This window comes from Heterocephalus glaber, unplaced genomic scaffold (genome assembly GCF_053883595.1).
Source record: "Heterocephalus glaber isolate CG9 unplaced genomic scaffold, H.glaber_assembly_v1.0 deba00001523, whole genome shotgun sequence".
NCBI lineage: Eukaryota > Metazoa > Chordata > Mammalia > Rodentia > Bathyergidae > Heterocephalus > Heterocephalus glaber.
This window is the reverse complement of record NW_028258327.1, coordinates 20,459,697-20,483,945: the sequence shown is the minus strand read 5'-3', so window position 1 is coordinate 20,483,945 and position 24,249 is coordinate 20,459,697. Positions and strand designations below refer to the sequence as shown.

The window sequence follows — 24,249 nt, the reverse complement described above, 5'->3', positions numbered from 1 at the left end:
GTATGTGACATCATTATTGTAAGTGAATTAAAAGGTATTTTAAAAAAACAGAATGAAAGTAATTTTATGTATTAGTTTTATTAAGTGATCAGTCTTACCACCTATACATTGTTTTTATTGACTGGTGCTGACAAAAATATCAAACAGTAATAAATGCTGAATGTATTTCAAAAATTGTAAAATATTTAATGCACTTTAATCCCACAATAATTTGAATGCGTTTAAGAGTGATGGCTATTTTAATAGGATGTGTTTGATGTTTGAGTCCCTCTAGAAAATATTCTAAACCTTAAAAAAAGTAACCTATTCATTTTAGTGATCCTGTCAAGCAGGCGGTAACTTGAACTTGAAAGATTTCTTTATAATTGTACCTTAGCCGTTATTACTTTGCATTTTGATATGAAGCTAAGCAAAGCAATGGTTAACAATTGCAAAATTTATTTGAACAACCTAGCTATAGTGTTGGAAATACTACGAGATAGAAATTATGGCTTGGTTTTCAATCTTGAGATTATTTAACTTTCTCTACATTTTCCTTTTAAAACCGGGATATTTTCAAGCTTCAAGAAGGCGAAAATGAATAAACTTGTTGTAATGAATGTCTTTCAGAGTCAGTAGTTGCAATTCTTCCTGTTGCATTTTTTAAATTAGTTTATTTTTTAAAATTGACACAAAATAATCTTACATATTTATGGGATACAATGTGCTACATCAGTTTGTATGTACAGTATTAAGCAATGTTTAAGTCAGGATAAATAGTGTATCCATCACATCAAAAAAGGAATTACCATTTCTCTGTGCTGAGACCATTTGAAATCCCCTCTTTTAGCTATTTGACACAGTTATTAACAATGTCATTTACTGTGTGCTAATTGTAACTTTATACCATTGACCTTTATACCTTTCATCCCACTTCTCCCTCCACTCTGCAGTCTCTGGTAACCATAGTTTTGTTTTTTGGTTTTTTTTTTTTTTTTTTTTTTGGTACTGGGGATCGAACTCGGATCCTTCCGCCTGCCTTGCAAGCGGTGGAGCCACTGAGCTAAATCCCTGGCCCCTAACCATAGTTTTTTAAGAGTCCACATGAGTGGATCATGTAGTATTTGTCTTGGTACCTGACTTATTTCACTGAACATAGTTTTTTCTAGTTTTGGCTGTGTTGTTGCAAATGACAGAATTTCATCCTTTTTATGGCTGGACAGTATTCTGTAATGTATGTATACTCTGATGGACACTTGGGTTGATGTAAATAGTGCTGCACTAAGCATGGAAATGCAGATATGGCTTCATAGTAATTGGGTATAGACTCAGTAGTGGAATTGCTAGATCGTAGTCCTATTTTTTTGTCTTTTTGATAACAGCTGTTAATTGGGGTAAGGTGGTATCTTTGTGTGTTTCTTTTGTTTTTGGTGTTAGGGGTTGAACCAGGCAGGACCTTGTGAATGTTAAGCACAGGCCCTAGCATTGTGCTCTTCTATCAGTTCCTTTTTTGTGGTTTTGATTTGTGTTTCCCTGATGACTAGTGAAACTGAGCATTTTCCATATACCTGTTGGGCATTTGTATGTCTTCTGAGAAAATTCATTAGTCTTTTGCCTATTTTTAATCAGTTATTTATACATTCTAGATATTAAATCCTTGTCAGATGCATAGTTAGTAAATATTTTCTCCCATTCGATGGATTGTCACTTTATTGTGTACTTTGCTGTGCAGGAGCTTTTAGTTTGATATAAATGTATTTGTCTAATTTTGCTTTTTCTCTCACACTTTTTAGAGTAATATCCAAAAAGCCTTTGTCCAGTTCAATGTTATTTACCATTCATTTCCTTTATGTTTTCTTATAATAATTTCAAGCTTTATATTTGTCTTTAATTTGTTTTGTGTTGTTCTGAATATAGTGAGAGATAGGGGTCCAATTTCATTTTTCTTAACACGATTGTCTAGTTTTTCTTGTGCGATTTATGGAAGAGACTGTCTTTTCCCCAGTGTATGTTCTTAGCACCTTTGTGGAAGATCATTTGGCCACTGATGAGTGGATAAGGAATGAATTAGTTTACATTATGAATGTTTAAGCAAAGAATGGGCTGCAGAATATAATGAAACTCATATAAGTTGAAGTTGCCTATGATCTGTACAGATTTTTCTCTTTTTTAAGAATGTAAGGTAGTCACAATTCTTGAGTTTGAGAGGTAGAATAGAAATGAAAGACATTAAATATTTTCCTTATTTTTTTCTGATTTGGGTGCTTCCTGGAAACAAGCCCCACGTTTGCTTATTTAACATTTATATAATGCTTAAGTGGGAAGTGGAAAAGTGAATTACAGCAAGGGCCTATGAGAATGTGTGTCCATGGGTAATGTAGGTAACTTTTAAAAATTTTATGTAAATTGACAGAATGAAAATATCTAGAAATAATTTCTTGACTTTCTTTCAAAATCGTTACTATATTTACTGTATACCTACTGTACATGGGCCAAGCAACTATGATCAAGGTCCCTGGCTCCAAGAAGCTTACTGTCTGGAAGAAGGTACACAAGTAATTAGAGTAAAATGTGATTTATATTTTTTATCTGTGAGATGAATACAGTACAATGGAAGGTTATGTTTGGGGATTTAGAAACATTCCAAAAGAGGAATTTTAAAAGGATTTTGAAATAATCATTTGTTGAAAAACACTAAGCTGTTGTAGTAGTTGAAGAGTGATTTGTTAGGGCATGATGTTTGCTGACAGCATTATGTACTGGGCTAGATGACTGGTTGGTTGTGACTGTTACTGGTCATTTATCTTCAGCTGGCCAACCTTGTTTGTCTTATCTGTTTTGCAGTGCTGGGGATCAAAATCAGGTTATCAAACTTGCTAGGCAAGTGGTACCAGTGAGCTACATCCCCAGCCCAAAACCCGTTTTAAAGGGTTAAATTGTAGTTGTGGAAGTGTTTGTGTGTGATAAAAACATATATAAATTCTTAAATATTTATAATTTCTTAGTTCATATAATCAGTACTTCTTAACTGGGTATCTAGTTCTCTCTTTCAGCAAATTTGGAAATATGTGGAATCAGGTTTTTGGTCATAGCAGTAACTGGGAATATAATGCTTGCATTCAGTGCCTGTAACCAATTAAGCATGGATATAGAATTTATTGATCAGGAGAGTCTTGCTCATGGAAATTTATTCTTCCTAATTAACTTGGATCCTTTTGATAAATACTATTGAACAAAAAGAAAAAGAATATATCAAAATTATTTTTTAGTTGTTATACTTTTTATGTTAAGATGCTTAATCGGCCGAAATACAGTCAGTTTGAAACAATTTCAGGTAAATAATCTTAAACCATATTTAAATATAATTAATACTGATCATGAGGTGTCAAGGAATATTCTAGAAGAATTATGAGCAGTTACTTAACCTATTAAAACAATTTGTGGACTGGGAGTGTAGCTTAGTGGTAAAACTGCTGCTTAGTAGGTGCAAGGCCCTAGCTGGGTTCAATCCCCAGCATCTCAAAAAACAAGCAACAAAACAACTTACTTCTATTCTGTTGGAGAGAATAATAGATTTAGTAGTGAGAGCACCAAATTCAGTGTACTTAATTGCTGTGATTTTAGTGTAAAAACATAATTGAAATTCCATACTTTTAACAAAGTGTGTACTGTATATCCAAGAACCTAGGATGTTTCAGGGAATATAAAATGCAGGAGATTCCCATAGTGTGAAAATAAAGGAAGATTTAAATATTACTTCATAATGACAGTTGAGATTCAAAAGACAGTGTATTGTTTACAAGTTTTGCTTTATTTTTTTAAATTCTCTACCTTTTTTTTTTTGTACTGGGGATTAACCTAGGGCAGTGGTAGCAAACCTATAGCATGCGTGCTGCAACCAGTTGTTTGTTATCATTGAAAGCTCTAAAAGATTTGCCATTACTGACCTAGGGCCTTCACACTGAGGTACATCTTCAATTTCTTTTCATTCATTCATTTTTGAGACACGGGGTCTCATTAAATTCCCCAGGCTGGGCTTGAAGTTTCCATTCTCTAGCTTCAGCTGGGATTACAGGCATGCATTCCCATGCCTAGCTAATTCGCAGCTTTTTATTTACAATGTAATACAACCATATGTTGCAACAATCGACTGTATGTATGATGATATTGATCATATAGCCTAGGGATGTAGTACATTATACTTAGATTTGTATAAGCACACTCTGTAGTGTTCACAAAATGACTGAATCACCTAGTGATGCATTTCTCAAAACATTCCTGTCATTAAGCAACTCATGACTACATTGAAATGGTTGAAAAAAAATGTAGACATGCACAAAGGGCAAACAAAGAAAACTTGATCTTTGTCCCACAGTAGACCTCCAGTCCCTATGCATAAAGACAATCCCCTGTTAGTTTCTTTGTGTATCTTTCCAGAAATAATTTGCTCTTGGGGAAAAAAAGATAACCTCCACAGTGGATCTTGCGCTTTTCTGTTTATTTTCATGATGCAGGAATTGAACCCAGAGCCTCACACGTGCTAGTCAAATGGTTTACCACCATCAAGCTCCATCTCCAGCCCATCTTGATTTTCTTTTGTACCTCAAAATGTGTCTTTGAGATCGTTCTATAGCTGCTTGTGTAACTATGAATTTCTGTCTTATAACTACATAATTGTAGTCTGTGGCTATGTCTAATTTATTATTGGTGGATATTTAGGAGAATACTAAGCTAATTTTCTGTATAGTAATTTCAGTAAAGAGTTCAAAATAGGTAGTAAGCTCTTCAACAGCTTTACAGAGGAGGTAAGATTTGAGGTAGACTCCATTACCTTTATTAAACATTGTTAGCGCCTTATTTGTGTAAGAACTAAAAAATCACACTTAGGAGAGAGGATTATTTGAACTGTATATTTAAAACATTTATATTTGTTTCACCAGTGTGATACAAGTTGATTCTTTCTATTTGCGTGATTTGCTTAGCTTTATAGTAAGAGTCCTTGAAACTGAAAGCATTTTCCTTGAGAAAATAGCTCCCCTCTCCTCCCCTCCCTTCTTCTCCTTGGAAATAGAGATTGAACCCAAGGTCTCACACATACTAGGCAGATGCTCTATCTCTGAACTACATCCCTAGCTCTTAAGAAACTAGCTTTTTTCTGCCTTTTGACTATTAAAGGGTATTTTAAGTTATTTTGTAGGACACATCACATCAGAAAAGATGGCTTGCTTGTTAATTAGTGATAATTACTTTAGGTATTGAGGGAGTACTATGTCATTTAAACCTTAAAAGTTTAGATAATACTCATAGGAAATGATTTTTAAATGTTCATGATTGCATGCCAGAGATACCAAACCTCCAGACTATGCTTATGCCAGTTTTAGCGAAGAGAAAACTACCTAGCATTTTTTTGTCTACTTCTTCATATGTTTTGGTCCTAACTTAAAATGAGGGATGAGACTTATATATATATTTATTTTGGTACTGGGGATCGAACTCTGGTCCTTGTGCTTGCGCAGCAGGCAGCGAAACCACTGAGCTAAATCCCTGGCCCTGAGATGATGTATTTTGTAGTTGCCTTTAATAACTTTATGTATTTAATGGTCTCAGGGATTGAACCCAGGATCCCAGACATGTTAGGCAAGCCCTCTACTGCTGAGATACCCAGCCTAAAACATTTATTTATAATCTGCAGAATAGGATTCTTTTAAACATATTTTCTTAACTATAAAACTGCTGCTGTTCTTACTGTTCTTTGAGGTTCTGTCAAAGATCAGAGTACCTCACTTTTCCTAATTTTTACAGGTAAATTCTACTTATGAAATTAATTGGTAAATATATGAACATCTTCATATTTACATAACAGAAAATTTGCTTTCATTCATGTGTTTGTCACATATACCATGCATCTTTTAACTAAGTATTGTTCCCCAGAAGCACCTCTGGCACATTGTCTAGGGCTGAATGGTCCCAGATAGTCTTGCTCTTGTGTCTGGTGCTTGTCAGAAGGGTTAGTTTTGGTGTCTCAGGGTGGTTCATCTTTTTACTCCTATGCTTACCTTTTAATAAGGTAACTTGACTTTCTATTATATGACAGCAGAAAGAGAGTAAGCCCTATTACAGTGATGCTTTACCCTACAAGTCACTCTTATGTCATGTGTGTTAATGTTCTGTTGTTTTTTGTTTTGGTACTGGGGATTGAACTCGGGTCCTTGCGCTTGCGAGGCAGGCAGCGGAACCACTGAGCTAAATCCCCAGCCCTAATGTTCTGTTGTATTGGTAAGTTACATGATCAAACTTAGCTTCCTTGGGAAGGGAATTATACAATGATGTGGGTACAGGGAGGTGTGATTCTTTTGGGAACATTACTGTATCAATCAACTACCTATCTAATTTCTCTTTATTCCCCACTACAACTCCAGCCACTTTTACAAGCTAAAACTTTGCTCTTGATAATAATATTTCTTGTCCTTCTATAGTGAAAGCATATCAAATTGCCCCTTTTCTCTTATGTGGGCAAAAGGCATTCACATTCCCGTTTTCTAATTTCAATTTCTATGAATAAAGAAAGGAGTCCTAATCCATCACTGTGACTGAAAAATTTTGGGGATGACTTCTTTCTTTAATTGCTGTAGTCTGAATTTGGAGATTTATATTGTTTTTACCTTGTGTAGCCTAATGTTCTAGTTCTTTTCCCAATCTTTAACTGAAGATCTTGCTTTTAACTTTCCTTTCAGTTTGTGAAATTCTCTAGTCTTCTTTTTGTCTACCTCAGTGACCGTCCAGTACTTGTAACAGTGTTTGTCAAATTTCAGAGTTTGCTGGAACTCTAAAGAGTGTCCTTTAAGAGATCTGTTAGGGGCCAGGGATTTAGCTCAGTGGTTCCACAGCCTGCCTCGCAAGCGAAAGGTCCCAAGTTTGATCCCTGGTACCAAAAAAAAAAAAAAAGAGAGAGATCTGAAAGCCTTAATCTAAGCTTAAAGTAAGATGTAACTATTTTTACTTCACTTGTCACGAAACAAAATTATCACAAAACAATACTCACTGTGTGTGATGATGCATTCTATTTTTACTTTTTAAAACTTTCTCTTGATTTTATTGTGCACAGTTTGAAAAACACTGGTTTAGAGGATCTTTGGGCTTCAGTTTAGTGTCATCATAAAGCAAAACTGCCTCTAAATTACAGTTGGCCCTTTAGTCTAGTTGACCCAGAACATTCCTACACTTTGTTTAATACATCAATATTAAAATTAAAATTAGAATATTAAAAATAGAAGCATCAATATTAAAATACAATTTCAGATTTCTTACAGTGAGTGCAAGAAACCCAACATTATGTCCTCATAACCTAATTTGAGAAATAGTGGTGTATAGGATGAAACCTAAATTTAAGTATACTTCATTCAAACTGGTGTATTTGTTATACACAAGTGTATTTGATCAGTTTATTACTGTCATGATTTGTTTAGATAGTATGCAGTGTTACACAGTGGAAAGCCAAATGGCTTTGAGTTCACATTTGAGCTTCTTTAGTAACTGAGAGACCTATTTAGCTATCCCAAGTCCTGCTTTAATTGTCAGAAGAAAAAAAATTAAGCTGGGGTAAAGAGATAATAATGATTACCAATATAAAGTAGTTCACAGTTAACGAAAGTACCTAGCAGTGTCTGGCACAAGGAAGACATTATAAACAAATATTTCATTGATCGTTTTCTTTAATTTACTTGTACCTTAAAGTTCCACACGATCACATATTTTACAGTTAAAATATTTCTGAAAAGATGACCTGATGTAAATAATGCCTAATGAGAGATTTTGAATACCAAAGTACCTTTCTGGAGATTTATATCTATTTAACCACCTATCTGTATATGTGCAAAACATATTTATCTGTTAATCTGTATATGTGCAAAACATGTTTACCTACCTACCTACGTACCTGCCTATATTTTTGGTGGTGCTGGGGATTGGACTTAGGGCCTCATACATGCTATGTGAGTGCTTTTCCACTGATGTATAGCCCACACCTGAGGATGTATCTATATTGAATGCAAGTATTTGTGGTACAGTGTTGTCTTGTTTTCCTCAAATTATCTTCTGTAGATTGGTTCGAGGACCTGTTGTAGATACCACAATCCTCAGATGCCTAAATACCTTATATAAAATGGCATAGCATTTACATATAATCTATGCACATTGTCCCATGTATGTATTTTAAATAATTACTAGATTATTTGTTATACAGAAATATAATGTAAATATAATATAATGTATTATATAATGTAAATGTTATACTGTAATGTTTAGGTAAAAATGACAAGCAAAACTGCATGTTCAGTATATGTGTAGTTTTTCTTGCCAGATATTTTTGATCTTTGGTTGGCCCAATCCATGGATGTGCAACCCTTGGCAACAGAGGGCCCGCTGTATACTTAGCTTGACAGCCCTTCAGATAGACTGAAGTGTGGAGACCCTAAGGTCAGTGGATTTAAGGTTTTACATTACTGTTTATTGTGAGTCTTATAGCTTTTCTTTATCCTTGAACTGGAGATGTAACTTTATTTCTTTTTTTCTCAAAATAGAGTCTTGCCTCACTACATATCTTTTTCTTTTGTATTAAGTATTGATCAAAGGGATAGTTGTGTTGAAAATTATTGTAATATGAGTAACATTTTCATTTACACTTAGACTACTTTAGAAATGCCTAGGATGTCTTATATATAGTAATGACGTAACAATTTAAAGATAATTCCAAGTCATCTATTATTAAATTTTGAAAAATAACATTAAATTATTGGTGTATCAGCTTGTTTGAATTCTACATTTTAGAGAAGGTAGGATAACATTTTGTAATTTATAAAAGATGATTTTTCCAATATGTGACAGGATTCCATTGGTGTATGTGGATGTGCCAGGATGTGTTGGCTTTATAATTAAAACCTTTCGTTTGTACCCCCTGCCCCCATTTTTAAAGTTGGGTTGGTTTGTTTGTTTTTGAGAGCGAGAAAGTGTGTGTTTTTTGCTGGTGATTGAACTCAGGGACTTGTGCATGCTGAGCACATGCTCTACTGTTGATCTGCATCTCAGGCTGTGCAAAATTTTTAAACCTAGAATTTGAGAGACTGGAGATGAGAAGATCTGATTATTCAGTAACTGAAAGTATAGATTTTGAACTGCATTCTAAGTCTGTCACTTCCAGGTGGACTCAGGTTTGTTTTTGTTGTTTGTTGTTTTGGGGTTTGGGGGGGGTGGGTTTTTTTGTTTGTTTGTTTGGTCTGTGTATCGCCTAGAGTTGATAGTATCTGCCTTAAAGACCTTGTGAAGGACAATGTTTACTGAGAACCTGACATATTATGCTAGAAGTACAGAGTAAATGTTAGTTATTATTACAGTTAAAGAGAACTTGATCTAAAATTCATAAAAGAATATTAATCTCTTTTCTCTCCAGCCTCACCTAATACCTTGATGTACAAAACAGAAAAGTTACCTTTCTGAAGAGCAGTTTGACAAATGCTAAACAGCATCTTTGGAAGAGGTTGTAAAAAGTTCATGTATAGTTTTCTTCTGACATAATTTTCTTCCTAAACAATTTTTTCCCATTTCTTCATTCTACTGCTTTCTTCTCTGTACTCACTAAGATAATGCACATTGTTAGAAACAAAAAGGCCATCACTCATTATTTTCATATCTTTAATTTTTAAAAACTTTTTAATTGTACCACTTATTCTTAGCCAAGGAACATTAAATGAAACTTTTTTTTCTTGGTACCTAAGATTTTAAATTATGTTTCTCTGGGAAACATGGCATTGGTATGTATATATTCTGAAAACAAAAATTGTACTTTATCAGTGAAGGACACCAAATATTAGATGATAATGAGATAAACAGCTCTACAAAAATAGTCACTGCTAATGTTTCTTTCTGAAAATTAATTGAGAAGACTTAGGCCATCTTATACATTTCCAATTTCTTTATCTTACATTGTCTCTGAATTTTCATTTTCTTCCTTGGGTTTCCAAAGGAAGAAGTGACTGTTTTCTTTCCAAAGTGGACCTTTTCACCTGTACCCTTGACACTGCATTGCCACTCCCACTTTCTGTTTGTTAACACTTCCTCTTTTTTTTTTTTTTTATTACACAGGGTCTCACTCTGTAGCCCAAGCTGGCCTTGAACTCATGGGGATCCTCCTGCCTCAGCCTCCCAAGTGTTGGGATAACAGGAGTGTGCCACCATGCCCAGCCTTGTTAGCACTTTTATCACCCCCTCCCCCAGTACTGGGGATTGAACCCAGGGCCTGATACATGCTAGGCAAGGGACTTACTACTGAGCTACATTCACAACCCTTTTTAAAATTTTGTAGCAGTCTCACTAGATTACCCCAGCTGATATCGAGCTTCATATCCTTCTGTCTTGGCCTCTAGAAGAGCTGGGATTACAGGCATTCACCATCAAATTTGGCTTGTTTTTTTTCCCCTTTACTGGGGGTTGAACCCAGCATCTTCACACTGAGCTACATCCCCAGTCCTTTTTTAATTTTTCTTTTTTTTTTTTTGAGATACACGCTCACTAAGCTGCTAAATTGCCCAGACTGGATTTGAACTTGTAACCTGCTTGCCTCTGCCTCCTGGAGGGCTGGAATTACATGTGTCCATCACAATGCTCAGCTTGACATGTGCATGTACTTCTCATTTTTCTTCTTCATTGGTCATCTACAGATTTTTCCTCTTCCTCTGACTTCTTTTCTCCACACCTGAAACTTATCCTATCCTGAATGTTTTCTTTAGCACTTTTTGATTTCTTTTTTTTTTTTGTATTAAATTCTTTTATTGGTACATTGTAGGTATACAACACAATTACATTTCTCATTGGGAATTGTACCTTTACATGATGCATCTTGGTTCTTATTTTTTCCCCATTCCTAGCCCTCCCTTCATGCCCTCCACCCTTCCCTATTTACAAAGACTTTATTTCCATTTTTTCCATTTCTCATCAATTTTCCTTTCCCTTCTTTCCTTTCCCCTGCCCCTCCCACTACCCCTAGCCCTTTGGACCTTTTATTCCTATTGTGCATTACCGATTATTCATTCTAATCATTGGTACATTTTAGGTATACAATATAATGACATTCATCATTGGAAATTTGCACCTTTACATAGTCTCTCTTGGTTCTTATTTTTCACCCTTGCCCAGTCCTCCCTTCAACCCCTCCATTCCTCCCTATTTACAAAGATTTTGTTCCTATTTTTCCATTTTCTCATATTAATTCCATACCCTTCTTTCCTTTCCCCTAGCCCTCCCACTTCCTTCCCCTTTGCCCCTTTTCTTCCTATTTCAGATTACCTATTATACATTTAGTCCTTATTTACACTTTCAGTTTCTCATACAAGAGAAACTATTCAGTATTTACACATGTGTGTCCTATTTATTTCACTTCAGAGTATTGCCTCAATGTGCATCCACTTAGCTATAAATGTCTCTAATTTCTCATTTTTTATGGCTGAGTAGTACTCCATTTTATAAAAAAACGGCATTTTCTTTATCCAGTCTCCAGTTGATGGGCATTTGGACTGTTTCCAAGTTTTAGCTATTACAAACTGTGCTGCTATGAACATGGGTGCACATATATCACTGTGGTATGATTCTTTTAATTCTTTGGGGAAGATCCCCAGCAGTGGAATAGTGGGGTCAAATGGGACTTCCAGTCCTAGTTCTTTGAGGTATCTCCATACTGATTTCCACAGTGTTTGCACCAGTCTACACTCCCACCAGCATTTCTAATATTTATTACTAAATAAATATTGGAAAAATACTATATTTATTGTTTTCATTTCTTTACCTTCCATTGCAGTTTGAATTCCACCCCTTATGACACTAAAGAAAATAGCTCTTTTAAAGGTCACTTGCTTGGTAAATTTGTGGTAGACCTCATAACAGTCTAGAAGCCTTTGTACCACCCGTCCACCCCTAACCCTTTTAATGTGGGATTGAACCTAAGGGCTCCCTTACGTTAGGCAAAAGCTTTGCTATTTACTTACATCACCAGCCCTTTTTATTTTTTAGGGGTTTTTTTTTTTTGTCTGGTACAGGCCATGGAACTCAGGACCTTGCACTTGTGAGCAGTTGTGGTGCCACTGAGCTAAATCCTTGGCCCTTTTTATTTTTTGAGGCTAAGTTGCTCAGACTGGCCTTTAACTTGTGATCCTTCTGTCTCAGCCTCACAAGTAGGTGGGATTACAGCTGTGTGCCACCATGATGAGCATTCCTTTGCTTTTAAGCAAATTTAATTGTCAGCATTTAAAAATCATGAGTTTTCTTGTTAAAATGAGGATGTTTTTACTTCTCTTGGAAAATCAGAAGAGCTGACAAGATTGAACTAAATGCATGGCTATAGGGGCTGAAGTGGCTACTCAAGCCTCTTTTGATTGTCTGTTACTCCATGTAAGTTTATGTTTTTCAGTGTGATTATACCTTTGTTACCTGTTGTCTTTACCTAATCTTCCTTTCACCAGCTGAAAGTACACAGTTAAATAGTAGCCAGTATTAATGTATTTAAGAATCAGCCTAAAGTTACATAATTTTTGTGGTTTTTCCTCACAAGGGGAGGAATAATCTTTTTTCCACCCATCACTAGGTTCATGGCTGAGACAACTGTAACAAAGTGCAGATTTACAAACAAAAAGTACACGCAATTTTTAAAATCTGAAACTAGAGCCTTCAGAAACAAAGGCCCAAAGAAAAAGGAAAAGTTATATTTTTATGTTTAGGTTTGATGAAGAGTGGACAGTTGAAGTATGATTGGACAAAAGTGAATCTAATGGTAATAAACTAAAAGATTTAGAAGGCTCATTTGTTCACATTCTTCTTTGTCCCTCTGTTTTCAGAGATAAGGACATTTTTCTTGAAATAGGGAGGACACCTCTAGAATCAGGATCTTCTGACCTAATTTAGAGGAAAGTCAAAGAACTCTTACATACTTGTATTAGGCAGGGTTCTCCAGAGAAGCAGAACCAACAATATATATTTATGTAGGACGGGATTTGTTAGATTAACTCATATGACCACAGAGATGAAAAGTTGCACTAGGCTATCTGCAGGGAAAGCCACAGAAATCAGCAGCAACTCAATTCAAGAAGCTAAAAGCCTCAGAACAAGAGAGAGACTAATGATGCAGCCTCCAGTCTGAGACTTAAGAACCAAGAGTGCCAGTCGTGCAAGTCTCAGTCCAAAGAGATAAAGAACCTAGAGTCTAATGTCCAAGGTTAACAGCAGCAGACAGTGTGCTCCAGAAAGACTGATAGGGGACATGTTTCCCACTTCTGCTCCATCCAGCCTTCAGCCAGCTGGATGGTGCATGCACATTCAGGGTGAGTCTCCACACACACACGGTTCACCGACCCGCAGGCCAGTCTTCTCCAGAAACACCCGCAGACATACCCAGGACTCATCAGAAAGTGGTTCATAGCTGAACATGGTAGCAGCATGACTATTGTCCCAGCTACTTGGGAAGTTTAAGCAAAAGGGTCTCTTAAGCCCAAGAGTTGTGGCTTGAACCAAATGAGATTTCATTTCTTTAAAAAAAAAAAAAGTTGTGGTTCATGGTAGCCTGGTTCACTAACCATGCTTCCTTCCATGCTTTTCCTCTGGTTTACACAGCCTCCCTCACCTTGGTGCTTTTGTTTTTCCTTTAGCATTTCCTTTATCAGTCTCATTTCACCACATCTCTTTCAATTTGATAAAAGTATTAGGCATTTCAAATTCTACATTTTTTTGTGAGGCTTTTCTGTACTACGAAATGGATTTAATGACTCTTCATTTTTTATTGCACTATTTATGTTTTTGTTTTAGTTTCTCTGTATTATAGTTGTGCCCCCCCCCCCCCCCCCGCCGAGCTCCTTAACAACAGGGAACATGCCTCATTATGGAATTATAAGTAACCAAATCTTGTTGAATGGTGGTCTCTTCTTGAATAGGTAGTTTTAGTTGCTGGGAGAAGGATGAATTATTAAATTATATTTCTTCTCACCCTTGTTTCATTCATTTCTGATATTGGGTATCCAGGGCAAGGATTTAGTTTGATCCTGTATGTATAGTTCATATAAAGCAAATATGAGTATATGATAGGTAGTAGTATTTTATTTATTTATTTATTTTTTGGTATTGGGGATCAACTCAGGTCCTTGCACTTGCGAAGCAGGCAGCAGTACCATTGAGCTAAATCCCTGGCCCAGGTAGTAGCATTTTAATGGCCTAAATTTAAAAATGCTGGCTATGTGCCAAATGTGCCAGGAACTGTTAAATTTATGTATGTGAGGTGTCTGTGTGCCTACACATGTGTGCATGAACGACATACAATGTGAGTTAATCCTCAACTCTGAAACAGGTAGTTACTATCTCTAGTTACATGTGAGACTGATGAGTCACAGAGAAGTAAAATAACTTGCCTAAGTCAACTACCTAGGATATAAGTTTCATTTTGTTGAGAGAAGGTCTTACTCTAGCTCAGGCTGGCCTTGAACTCACTATGTAGCCCAGGCTGTCCTCCATCTCACAGTGATCCTCCTGCCTTGGCCTCCCCAGTGCTGGGTTTACTGACGGGCATGCACCCCCACCCCCACCCTTTTAAAAAAAATTTATTTTATTTTAGGATTTAAGTTTTAAAAACCAAAGTAAAACCTAAATTAAGTAAAACAGACTTTTTTTCTTATTAGGGGGAATGTGTAGGTGTTGAAATTTATTTTAGGAAACTCAGGCAACTTTAAAAGTGCAACTAAATTTTAGTAGAGTAGAACAATGCATCTAAGAATTTTGTATTATTTCTGGAGTTTGATTAATATCCTTATAAGGATATGTTAATGAGGATTCTTTGTTTAACAGTAGTGGGAATTTTTAGTTTTGATTTTAGTACTACATACGTCTTTTAAAGGTAAGCAATACATATTTATGACCTATAATAAACAATTTGTTGAATAAATGTTTTTTTCAATCTCTGTAAGATCTATTATTTATTTCCTTGGATTAAGAAAGAAACAGTCCTATGCTTGTCATGTGTTTGGTCTTGGTCTCATATGTTACAAAGGAGTACTTCAAATCCATGGAGGAAATGAAGGTCATATATAGCAGTGGTCTTTCAGTTTTGTTTGAGCACCGGGGCTCAAACTCAGGACCTTGCATTTGCAAGGCAGTTATGGTGCCACTGAGCTAAATCCCCAGCCCCTGGTCTTTAAGTTTTTTAATGGAATGCACTACCAGCAAATATTTGAATATGAAACCTTAACATGAGTGTGTCTAATCATAAGTGTGTCTGTCTCTAAATATGTACGCACATAGATATGCAAATATGTACTAATTAAGCTTATAGTTAGTCTGTTTATTATAAAGTTTTATGTTTCAGATAAATTTAATAATTACACATGCTACTTGTACATTCTGTGTTTGGAAACCACTTGTTTATAGTGCTATGTGTAGTTAATGTTTCTGAGACATAATATCAAACAGCTCTCTATATGCTGCTTTTCCACAACATGCTGGAGGAGGAACAGAGGCCCATTTAGTGTTTTTTTAGTCAAATTTAATGTGAAGTGTATTTCTAGTTTATTGCTGTATCATGTTTTGTTCTTTATGAAGGTCCCTTAGTGGTGTATGTCCCAGTTACTATATTCCTTCTCAACTCCAAATGAGTTTTTTATTACTTGATTGCAGTGTTGGAGATTTTTCTTTTCTATGATATTAGGCGTTGTCGGTAAGAAGGTGGTTAGAGTGACAGTGCGCAAGAAGGGCCTTCTATTTCTGTTTCTTCCTGCTCCTCCTAAGTGACTACTCATGCTTGCCCATAGGACTGTCCATTGATCATCTGCCCCAGGTGTGTGGCCTGAGTGGACAGACTGTAGGTGAGTTCACAGCATCAACTGCAGTTTATGTCCTCCTCACCACAACTTTGCTCACATAATACTACATGCACCAGATATTTTACCTCCCTGCTGGAGAGCAGTTGAGAATATCCCAGTTTGCCTTGTATGTCTTCTTAAACCCAGGAGGGTTATTACCTATGTCTCTTCCTATTCAAGCACTGCTGGTGCTCAGGTTTTTAATATCCCAGCTTGTTTTGCATGCCTACCACCAGCTTCTTAGGCACAGACACTTCAACAGGGTGCCATCCAGTAGGCTGCAACTGTAATTTCACCAGAGTTGGAGGGAGCCCTAGCTTGGGGTGCAGGGTGGGGCGTTTGGAGTTTGTTCCTTCCTTGGACGGTCTCTCAACCCTAGAGTATTCTTTATAGTTCTCCACATATTTATGGTTACTTCCCTGTTTCGGTTAATTGTTCTTTATTTGAAACCTTTCTTTTTTCAGTTACTGTGTGTTTCTGTATGGTTCTTGTTTCTTGATTAGATTCTATCAGATAGAATCGAGGGGCTAATGAGTTAAATTATATATAGTCTGTATGGGTGAAAATATAGACTATCAGTGCTTTCATCCCCCCAGCCCCACCCAATATACATGGCATATTTACCTGCTAATCCATGAAAACAAGGTTTGGTATTAAAACGAATAAAATATCATGGTGGTAAATGCCTTTATTCAGTCTAGTGGGATTATAACTATACAGGAGTTCTTAAAAGTCATTGACTTCAAAAATAGTTGAGATGAGAGAATCAATAATTGTGTTAATGTGCTTTCATAGTTAAATGTTTATTTTGCCTTAATTTAAACAATCAGAACACCAAGAACTTTTTGATTTTTTTATTAGCATATTTGGTAGCTCAAACATTTTGACCTGTTGGTTTCCTTTTTAAGTAAATTGGCAAAAGACAGTCCTGTGAATTATCTTTTAAAATTTTACTCAAGTAGGAGGTTGGGATAAAAGAAAAGTACACCCACACTTGTAGAATGTATAGGGCTGGTGAGGCAGTGACACAGAAGAGCTACTGTGTCTAATTTATTAGTGCTAACTTGTTAAACAGTTTTTGTAGACCTCTAAATATGATTTTGTTTATTGTTTTTATATTTGAGCTTTTTCCTGGGTATTTAAAACCTCTAACTTCACTAATTATAAGACTTTAAGATTGCTTTCTTATCTTTAATAGAATTTGCCACATATTTGCAGTTATTAACACTATCTTCATTCTCAGGATTTTTTCTCAATTCAGTAGTTACTAGATTTCTGACTTATACTTCTAGCTTTTATGCAACCTAATTGTAGGTTTTTCTTTGAAGATATGGTATGTGTTTGGGTGATGAAAATACATTTCTAGAAATTGAAGGAAGAACAAATAAAAGTAAATTATTATTGCTTCTATAGCAAAATTTGTTAATTTATTTTATTCAGAAGTCATCACACTACTGTACTATAGAAGTAATGAATCTGTGTATTGTATTAATTTTTTTTTTTTCAATCAGTGAAACAGCAGTATACCAGAATCTTTTTGAGGGGTTTCCTACCTCCTGTTTCTACAGCTTTAGTTAGCTTCACTGTTTGTGACAAGTTTGAGTAGAAATATTATTAAAGATAAAACTGATAGCCTGATGGTGATATTCCCAGTGGAACATTCATTCAGTTAGTGTTTTGTTTTGGTTTGTCTGTCTTCTGAGACAGGGTCTCACCATGTAGTTCAGGCCAGTCTTGAACCCACTATGTATGTATCCTAGGCTGGCCTGAGGAATTTGCAGTGATCCTCCTGCCTAAGCAAGTTAGTAGTGTTTAAGAGCAAATAATGTTTTCTGCATTGGGAGCAAATTGTTTCTTAAACAGGTTCCAGTTACTGTGTATACAATGAATGTTTCTGAAAGGAAAAAATATATTTTTCAAAAATTACAAGTAGGAATTTTTGTTCTTGCAATGGAAATAATAGTACTCTGCTCAAGTCTGTGCCACTTGAGAGTCAGTAAAGGTTTAATGTAAAGTATTCAAGAAGTTTATGAGGAGACAAGGTTAATAATCTTAAAGGAAAATAGAATGCTTTGCAACAATAAAAAGGAGTAAAATAGTTTAACATATACATTGCTATCAAGACATTATTTTCTTCTTGTGGGCTGTTCCCTGCAAGAAAGTGTAACTTGAAATTCAAGGGTATTGTATCGTAGTTAGTCACTGTTTTTAAAAGAGGTGTGCTTCGATTGACACAGCATGACAATTAATGTAATATTACTTTTTTAGTGTACTGTTTACAATTCCAAGCATACTTTTCTGAGTTATTAGTGAAGATAGTTTCTGGACTAATTTTAAAGGCTGTCTTTAAAAAATAAATATTCACACTGTATATTTTAATGCTGGTTTGTATTCTTAGAATAGGATGTCATGTTGGAAAGAGTAGTTTTCTACCATTTTTCCAAATATTAGGTCCCCTCTTACTGTCATATTTAGAAAAAAATTGTTACATATTTTGTTTTGCTTGCATATATCTTTTCATTTCATTTGGCTTTCTTTCTCTGAGCATACTTTACATCTTCATTCAAACATCGTATTCCATCAATATTGGAAAACTCAAGAAAACAAAGCTAATTTTTGATAATGTGTGGATGTATCTTAAGTAGATATGATTTCAGTAGATGATAAAACAGAAATATAGGTCATTTAAAGAGGATAATTCCGAGTAAAAGGATCTTCAGAGAGTCAAGCCTAATCTTGTGGCTACTGTCTTGTCTTTTTATAGTTGTTCCTGTATAGCTAAGCTCATGGTTTCTCTGAAAGCTTAAACTCAATTGTTTTTCCTAACTACTCCCATTATATTAATTAACACTCAGGATTCTTGGGGTAAGTGAATAGAGCAAGACTGAAGCCTTTGGTTTTTTTGTTTTTGGGGTTTTTTTTAAATCGTTTTGTTTATTAACTCTATTGGCTGAATCTCTGAAATGTGAGTCCTGGCCACTGAGAGCTTGAAAATACACAATTCATGGTCAGATTTTAAGCTGCAGGGCTGTTGGATGAACCCATTCAGTCAGTGGTCAAATGTTTGCTGTTTATTGATGGCATAAAGTAGTTTGATACTCCTGGATTACAAGCTGTTCACTATGTAGCTCTTCGCCTGTGTCAGCAGTTTTAACATTAAATGCTTACGTACCCTAGGCATGTAATGTAACGGGTAGGAACAGGACAGTTAGAAATCAGAGCTCCCACTCTTACCCACCAATTACTGCCATCTAGGAATGCTGACCCAAGTGTTGCTAAATCTTTTGATTTTTCAAAAATTAGAAATCTATATTTTTACATGTAATGTCTCAATTCTGAAATATTGGTAATTCAGAATGTCTGGGTGAGAAACTGCAAAAATGGTATAAGCCAAACACAACATGTCTGGGGAATTTATTGCCATAAAGAGTAAATGAAAAACAATCCTCTCCCATAGGGAGTTTTAATTCTTTGTAATTCCACCATGGTATGTGTGCTTCTCTGACCCTCATTTCACGCCTACAACTCTCCTGAATGGCTCTGGCAAGAAGGTTGTACAAATGACTACCGTTGAAAGGGAAGGGAAGCAACTCAGGCTGCTTTGGCACTTTTTATTTTTTAAGTTTGTTAGGGCATGTGGTATATAATGTTTACATTTCTTGTTGGAAGTTGGTACTTGTACATAACACATCTGAATTCCTTTTTTCATCCCTTTTCCCTTCCCTTCACACCCTACCCCCTCCCCCTCCACCCATCCCTTGATCTTCCCCTTGTTTAAAAAACCAAAAAGATTCCTAAGGTACCTAACTAGTAGATAATGTAGACATCTCTTACTGTCCTTAATGGCCTTGCATTTCTGTACCTTTCTGTGCTTTATCTACCCATACATGTCAGTTTTGTTGTTGTCCTGGAAAAACTTTGTTACAATAAGCCAAAACACCAAAACAGGTACAAATGCTAGAAAATTAGTTTCAATGGGTAAATATTTTAACTAAAAAAATTTTTTTTGAGACAGAGTCTCATTATGCAGTTCAGGCTGGCCTTGAACTCACTGTGTCACCCAGGCTGGCCTTAAACTGTGGCAGTCCTCTTGCCTCAGCCTCCAGAGTGCTGGGATTACAGGCCTGCGCCATCACACCTGGCTGAAATATCTTGATATACATATTTAAAATAATAAAAGATATATTTAAGCCACATTTTCTAAACCCTGAGCTATATTTTTTCCTTTTTTTTTTTTTTTTTTGGTACGGGGGATTGAACTCCGGTCCTTGTGCTGCGAGCGGCGAAACCACCGAGCTAAATCCCCGTCCCTCTTTTTTCCTTTTTTAACATTTGGCTACACAGGGTGCTAACAGAAATTAACCCATAAGCCTTTGAAGTATTGAGAATCATGAGCAGCAAATATATTTTCATTGTGAAAGTTACACAGATTGTTTTGTCAGTATTCTAATTTCCCAGAACTATATACAAGGTTGATTTATGACTATTTCAGTGGAAGATAGAGCAGAGCAGATAACACTAGCTTGCAACAATGTTCAACTGAAAGTTAAATGATTGAAGTTTAACAATAATGATGTTAAAATTAGTTTTTTAAATGTCAGTTCTAGGCAGGCATGATCCTGTAATCCCAGCACCCGGGAGGCTGAGGCAAGAGGATCACTGTAAGTTCAGGGCCAGTCTGAACTACATAAACAAGACCCTGTCTCCAAAAAATAAAACAATTAAAAAAAACATTTTAGGGGCGTGGCCAGCGGCCGGGCTGGGCAGCGGGGGTCCGGAGCTGGTGGGTTGGGGTCCGCCCAAGGCCTCGGGGCAGCTCCGTGGAGAGTACTGGAGTCCCCAAGTCTTCATGTGCCTGCTGAGGCCCGGATTCTCAGGGGCTTGGGCTGCCTCTACCCCAGGAGCCAGGGCGGTACAGGCCTGGTTCTTGGGGTGCGGGAAGCCAATGGGCGCGTTGACGGCAACTGCCTTTCAGCCTGGGTGCTCTGCCTGTGCCTCTGCCTCAGCCCTCGAGGTCCACTGCGGAGGAACCTGAGGCCCAGGCGCAGCCACTGCCCAAGGCCGGGCTGCACAGGCTTGGCATCCCACCGCCCCATGCACATCCTCAGCTCCTGTGTCTATGGAGGGCTGCAGAAAATGTCAGAGTTACTTTCCAAGATCAACAAAAGTTGAACAAATTTGCGCAGAATACGTGCAGAATCACAGAGCTGAAGGAAGAAATAGAAATGAAAAATAACTCCAGAATTTAGAACATGCTTGTGATATCATGCTTGCAGATGGTGGATGACAGGTTAATGGTACCTTACCAAATTGGTGACGTTTTCATTAGCCATTCTCAAGAAGAAACACAAGAAATGTTAGAAGAAGCAAAGAAAAATTTCCAAGAAGAAATTGATGCCTTAGAATCCAGGGTAGAATCAATTCAGCTGGTGTTAGCAGATTTGAAAGTTCAGTTATATGCAAAATTTTGCAGCAACCTAAACCTTGAAGCTGATGAAAGTTAAACATTTTATAATACCTTTTAAAATTGGTTTAATAAACTTGAATTTTGTTTAAAATGATAATTTTCCTTCAAATGACATGGAGAGGAAAACTTTCTTTTTTTTAAAGTTTTCATTTAGTGGAAACTTGCCTACTTTCACATGTACTGCTTATTTTATATTTTTAAAAGAAGATATTATTCATCTATGTATTTTAATTCTGGGGACTTTATGTCATGTTATTAAAATGAGTTAATCTTCATTTTAATCTTCTCTCATAGTGCACTGGGTGTGGCTTGTCTTCCTGCAGTTGGACAAAGAACCACATAGATGAAGCTCAATGTGGAGAAAGTTTCAGGGGATATAACAGAGCCCTGGGTACACGCCAAAGCTCCCACTTGATCCTAACTTTCTACATTAAACGTGCCAGTCTGAGGAAACCAAGGGTTATGTTTGGTAATGTCTTGTAAAATACGAGAAAGCCATTGGGTACTGACTTTAGTGCCAAATTGGTGCTCCAATAAAGGGACATAACATTGTACTTCAGTTGAATTTTTCTCATAACCCTGGTTGAGAAAAAGTTTTCCATGAGCACTTATTTTTGTTTTCATGCTGGCCGGCTCACTGGTCTCTGCTTCAAAACTCTCCGTCATTTATTCCCTTTACCTTCTGCTCAGGTTGATCTTTCCCGGTCAGGTCCCTCCCTGTTGGGGCACCACTTGTAGGAACCGGCCTAAGAGCTTATTCCCGACCAAATGAGGTGAATAAGGATGAAAGACAAAAGTCACAAAGATAATTTGGAATGAGGGGGCTAGGGGGCTCTTTGCCTCTAGTGGACAAAGAGCCCTGAGCGTTTGGCTCACCTTCCTTTTATTCACTTAGACATAGGAACAAACAATTAGATCAATAGAAGATTCATCTGCTTCTTGTTATCTAGATCATGTACCCAGGTAAACATCCATATCTCAGCTGTATGGACTCTTCTTAGGAATTTGTAATGTGCTTGCATCCCTGCATCTTGCCAAAGGTGGCACAGCTTGCTGTTTTTCTCCTTTGTGCTTGCAGAGAAGGTCAGCTAGGCCTCGATCCTCATTATCTGGTCTTCTACACATGGCAGTATTTAAAGCTACATCATTCTTTTTCAATATAACATGTCATAGCATGGACATACCATAATTTATGAAAGTAAATTTTCACATTTAGGTTATTTTCAGTGTTTTGGATTACAGGTAGTTTCATAGTACCCTTAACAGTAGTCACCCCTTATCCATGATTTTGCTTTCCACAGCTTTAGTTACTCATGGTCAGCTGTGGTCTAAAAATATTAAAATAGAAAAATTGTAGAAATAAACAATTGAAAACTTTTTTGAGCTGTTCTGAGCAGTGTGATGAAGTCTTACAGCTTCCTGCACCATTCCACCTAGGATGTGAATCATCCTTTTGTACCTTGTATCTATACTGTGTATGCTACCCACTCCTTAATCACTTAGTACCCATGTGTGTTATTAGATCAGCTTTCCTGGTAGTGCAAGTGTTCAGTTTTAACCCTTATTTAATAATGACCGAAAAGTGCAGTGCTAGTGATGCTGGCAATTTCGGTATTCCAAAGGGAAACCACGTTGTACTTGCTTTAAAAGGATGAAAGTTCTCTACTTAATCAGGAAACGAAAAAACGTCCTTATGCTGAGTTTGCTAAGATCTATCTTGAGAACAAATAATGGGACCCTTGACTTACAACTTGATCAGTTTCCGAAGGCTGGTTGTAACTAAGTTAATAACAGCTGAGATCTGAATGTTTGGGTACACGCTATAGATGACAAGAGGAGGGAGAATCGTCCATTAACCTAATTAACCCAAGTTGTTACATATGTCAGGCCGGTCATAACTTGAGGGTCCACTGTATTCATAAAAGTGTGGAAAAAGAAGTTTGTGCTGTTTTTGCCATCATACCTCAGATTGGGAAAGTTTTGGCTGTAGTGCATGATAAGTGATTACTTAAGGTAAAAAAAATGCATTAAATTTATATGTGCAGTTTAGGCAAAAAATCCACTGCAGTTTATTCTTGGAATATGTTCTGTGTGTAAAAAGGACTACTATAGAACAATGTTTTTGCACAGATGTGGCAATGTTTGGTTTCGATTGTATCCTATGAACCAGAGTTTTTGATTTAAAGTGTATATCCATGTAAAATGGACATTGCCCAATTGACCTCCAGAAGCCTCTACTAATAAAGCATTAGTTGTATTTGAAGTTTTATAATTTTTGGCAGTTTGTGGAGTGGAGTGGTTGCTCTTTGTTACTTTTAATCTTTATATTCTGATAACTGGGGGGATTTGAGAATTTCTTTTTCATAGACATAACATTTGGCAAGGGAGAAGTCTTGGAATGTAAAACACAAACTTAAAAACCATTAAAGACACATTGACAGATTTGACTAAGAAACACTTATAACTTCTTTATGGTGGAAAACATGACTAAAAGGCAAGCAACAGACTGGGAGAAAATGTTTGCAATGTAGTTTTTATATTTTGGGAGCATAATTTATCATAGGATGAATTGCAGTTTCTTCTTGTGACTTTTGCTATGCATGTCGAGGTCTAATAAGATACTACAGTAGGGGCCGGCATTTAGCTCAGTGGTTCCACCACCTGCCTCGCAAGTGCAAGGTCCAGAGTTCAATCCCCCGCACCAAAAAAAAAAAAAAAAAGGTACTGCAATAGTCTAATGCAGTAATTCTATGACTTTTAAAAAGTAAGTATGTCTAGATGCAATTTTTATGGTTATATTTCCCCTCAGTAAAAATACCTTTTTTATAATTCATATAAAATTCCAGTTATTTGATAATAGGTGGTAATGTGCTTTCATGTGTGTTATAGATTCCATTATGCATTATGTAATTTTGCACAAAA

At 36.4% G+C, this 24,249-nt stretch overlaps 1 protein-coding gene and 1 long non-coding RNA gene across 12 annotated transcripts in view; both read left to right on the top strand.

Annotated features, from left to right (window-relative positions):
• Znf292 (zinc finger protein 292) overlaps window positions 1–24,249 on the top strand; it is an 86,306-nt gene that overhangs the window by 6,476 nt on the left and 55,581 nt on the right. The window lies entirely within an intron of this gene.
• On the top strand, window positions 7–24,051 carry LOC110344999 (uncharacterized). The gene is made up of 2 exons (XR_002388016.2): window positions 7–8,454; window positions 21,622–24,051. It is a non-coding gene; the product is annotated as an uncharacterized LOC110344999 (long non-coding RNA).